Raw genomic sequence first — 4,655 nt, 5'->3', positions numbered from 1 at the left:
TTGTTAGATATATATGAGATGCCTAGTTCACAATATATGATTCTTGTTAGTGAAACCCTAGATTGTTTAGTTTTTTTAGATATATATGAGATGCCTAGTTTTGTAGATAACTATGAGATGTTGAGTTTTGTAGACATATATGAGATGTTTAGTTTTTTAGATATATATTAGATGTTGAGTTTATTTGAAATATGAGATGTTGAGTTTGTTTGAACACATATGACATACGAGATATATATGAGAATTTACAATCATTTATTCATTGTGTGAGAAGGAGATGTTGACATTCTTGTAGTTGAACACATATGAGATGTTTAGTGTATATCGATATTTGAGATGAAGATGAACTCATATATGTTTATTGTTTGAACTTTGTAAGGATGGTTTGGCTTCTTGACGATACTTACAACACACGACACCGGGCCTACATGATGCGCAAGAAGGAGATGGTAATAATGATTAATCTAAATATTTTGCAAATTTGCCTTTAGTTGAAATTGACATGCCCTAAGATTTGTCATTACTTGTTTTTTGCAGAAGCTTGAACCTTTGAAGATTCGGTATCATGGGGTCTCTTCTCCTACCATGCCCTATGATGAGCGGTACACACCCTACATCCAGCAGGCAGGACTCCTCCCGTGGATTCAGTTGGTCAGTCGGTCCATGTTGGGGGTTGGGTGCGACATATGCCAAGGGATGGCTTATCATGGTGGGAGCGAGTAGAACGTCGCCGGTGCCTGGAAGCAGGATAAGGCGTAGACACAAACACCGGCGCACTTTACCCAGGTTGGGGGCTCTTCTTGGAGATAATACCCCTACTCCAGCTCTGCGGGGTCTCTGCATGATCACTAAGGCACTAGTGAATATAAGGTGCTCCTTGAGCTGTATGCTAGAGGTTGGGGGACGCGGGGCTAGCTCTCTTCTTCCTCTAGATATGAGTCTAGGTCTATCAGGTTCGGAACCCTTTGCATGGGTGCCTGGGGGGGTGTTATATAGGCCTACCCCCCAGGGGTACAATGGTAACTTGGCCGGGTGCTGGGCCCGGCTGTCAGCGTCTCTGGTCGCTGGCTTCTCCGCCGGCAGCTGGGGCCTGCCGCCTGGCGGGCCCTCCGACTGGTCTGGTACGGAGCCGACAGGCTGCGTCCGCCGCTGGCAGGTCTGGTTGGTGGCTGATCACTGTAGCCATGGTGCTAATGACGCAGGCTTGGTCAGGGGAGCGTGCCTACAATCCCGCCGCCTGGTGGGAGATCACTGTAGCCACACCGCACCCCGTCTGGCTGATGGTATACTGCCTTCGGGGGAGGGTTCGGCTGCTTGCTGGGGCCCGACCTCCCGTAGTTCCGGCTAGTCCAGCTTCTGCCGCCTTCTGAGCTCTCTCTGCCCGGTAGGGCCCGCCGCTTGCGGGACGTACTGACAGGCCGTCGTGGGAACAGGGCTCCGCCGGTCAGTAGTGGCGTAAAGGGGGACTGGCAACAGTGACACGTCGTGCGGAGATCTCTGCCTGTACGGGGCACTGTAGACATGCCAAGCCCGGGATCCGGGGGTACGGGGCTATGCTGTAGCCTCACCCTGTCTTGTCTTCTTGATGAGGGGCGCAGACTCTGAGGGCGCCTGGTGGCCGCTGATACGTCTCTGTCGTATCTATAATTTTTGATTGTTCCATGCCAATATTCTTCAACTTTCATATTCTTTTGGCAACTTTTTATACTATTTTTGGGACTAACATATTGATCCAGTACCCAGTGCCAGTTCCTGTCTGTTGCATGTTTTATGTTTCGCAGAAAACCAATATCAAACGGAATCCAAACGGGATAAAAACGACGGAGAATTATTTTGGAATATTTGGGATTTTCCAGAGGAAGAATCAACGCGAAACGGTGTCCGGGGTGGCCACGAGACAGGGGGGCGCGCCCCTGCCCCTGGGCGCGGCCTGGGCTCTCGTGGGCCACCCGTAAGGCGGCTGACGCTCTTCCTTTGGCGCAAGAAAGCTAATTTTATGAGAAAGATCTGGGCGAAAGATTAACCCCAATCGAAGTTACGGATCTCCATATATAAAGGAAACGGTGAAGGGGTAGAACCAGAAAACACAGAAACAGAGAGATAGATCCAATCTCGGAGGGGCTCTCGCCCCTCCCAAGCCATGGGAGCCAAGGACCAGAGGGGAAGCCCTTCTCCCATCTAGGGAGGAGGTCAAGGAATAATAAGAAGAAGGGGGCCTCTCTCCCCCTTGCTTCCGGTGGCGCCAGAGCGCTGCCGGGGGCCATCATCATCACCGCGATCTTCACCAACACCGCCGTCATCTTCGCCAACATCTCCATCACCTTTCCCCTTCTATATCCAGCGGTCCACTCTCCTGCAAACCGCTGTATCCTCTACTTGAACATGGTGCTTTATGCTTCATATTATTTTCCAATGATGTGTTGCCATCCCATGATGTCTGAGTAGATTTTCGTTGTCCTATCGGTGATTGATGAATTGCTATGATTGGTTTAATTTGCTTGTGGTTATGCTGTCCTATTGTGCCCTCCATGTCGTGCAAGCGTGAGGGAGTACCGCTGTAGGGTGTTGCAATATGTTCATGATTCGCTTATAGTGGGTTGCGTGAGTGACTGAAACACAAACCCGAGTAAGAGGGATTGTTGCATATGGGAATAAAGAGGACTTGATGCTTTAATGCTATGGTTGGGTTTTACCTTAATGAATCTTTAGTAGTTGCAGATGCTTGCTAGAGTTCCAATCATAAGTGCATATGATCCAAGTAGAGAAAGTATGTTAGCTTATGCCTCTCCCACATAAAACTTGCTATCGGTCTAGTAACGTAGTCAATTTCTTAGGGACACTTTCACAACTCCTACCACCACTTTTCCACACTCGCTATATTTACTTTCTTGCATCTTTATCTAAACAGCCCCTAGTTTTTATTTACGTGTTCTTTATTATCTTGCAAACCTATCCTATCACACCTACAAAGTACTTCTAGTTTCATACTTGTTCTAGGTAAAGCGAACGTCAAGCGTGCGTAGAGTTGTATCGATGGTCGATAGAACTTGAGGGAATATTTATTCTACCTTTAGCTCCTCGTTGGGTTCGACACTCTTACTTATCGAAAACTATTGCGATCCCCTACACTTGTGGGTTATCAAGACCTTTTTCTGGCACCGTTGCCGGGGAGCCATAGCGTGGGGTGAATATTCTCGTGTGTGCTTGTTTGCTTTATCACTAAGTAATTTTTATTTGTTGTTCTTAGTTGTTTTCTATCTTTAGTTATGGGTAGGAAACGCAAAATACCAAAAAAATTAGTTGTACCTACTGCACTAATGGTTGAAGAACCACTCAAAATCTATCGCACTCCTGAAGCTTTTTACTTGGATCATCTTCGATCCCTTTGTGCTCGTGCTGAAACCCCAACTAGCTTAGTTGAGGGAAAATCTTTAGATGAGCATGCTTGTTATGTGCGACACCGTATATCTGAAAAAGGGAAACTATTATGGGATCAAATTCAACGTTTGCAATGCTATGCTTGGACTTTATGTGAATTATATGATGTTACTTGTTGTTCTGAAAACCCTAAGAAATGCCTTCCCTACCAATGCTTGTTTAGTGATAATGGAATCGTATCTTCATATGCTAAGGGTGTTTATAATTACTATGATGTTCAACAAATTGAAGAATTTGTTGCTTTTAAGGGTGCATATGAAATTGCTTCTTTGATTGAAAAGTATGGTGCTACTCTCTACAAATCTGAAAATTTTGCCATACTTGAATATTGCTATGATAATTATGTTTCTAATGCCTATGTTAAACTATATATTGAGGCCTACCCCGCTATCCAAGAAGAGACCAATATTTTGCAGGAAGCTATGGAAGAAGAAATTGATGAAACCGTGAGCTCATTGGATGAAAAAGATGATGAGAAGAGCGAAGAACAAAAGGAGGAAGAGTGGATTAGCTACCTGTGCCCACCTTCTAATGAGAGTAACCCTCCAACTCATACATTATTTAATTCTCCTCCGTGCTTACCGAAGGATGATTGCTATGATGATTGCTATGATCACGTTGATTCTCTTGAAATATCCCTTTTTGATGATGCTTGCTATGCTTTTGGCCAAGATGCCAATATGAATTATGCTTATGGAGATGAACTAGCTATAGTTCCTTATGTTAAACATGAAATTGTTGCTATTACACCCACGCATGATAGTCCTATTATCTTTTTGAATTCTCCAAACTACACTATATTGCAGAAGTTTGTGCTTATTAAGGATTATATTGATGGGTTGCCTTTTACCATTGCACATGATGATTTTGATGAATGTAATATGCATGTGCTTTCTGCTCCTACTTGCAATTATTATGAGAGAGGAACTACATCTCCACCTCTCTATGTTTCCAATACTATGAAATTGCAAGAAACTGCTTATACTATGCATTGGCCTTTACTATGTGTGCATGAATTGTTCTTTTATGACATGTCGATGCATAGGGAGAGGGTTAGACTTCGTTGTTGCATGATATATGTTACTTTGTGCTCACTATTAAATTACAAATCATTGTTAATTATGGCTTTGATATACCTTGGGATCCGGGTTGATCATTTACTTGAGCACTATATGCCTAGCATAATGGCTTTAAAGAAAGCGCTGCCAGGGAGACAA

Source organism: Triticum dicoccoides, chromosome 6B (genome assembly GCF_002162155.2).
Source record: "Triticum dicoccoides isolate Atlit2015 ecotype Zavitan chromosome 6B, WEW_v2.0, whole genome shotgun sequence".
NCBI classification, from domain to species: Eukaryota; Viridiplantae; Streptophyta; class Magnoliopsida; order Poales; family Poaceae; genus Triticum; species Triticum dicoccoides.
The sequence above is the reverse complement of the archived record's forward strand: the minus strand, read 5'-3'. Positions refer to the sequence as shown.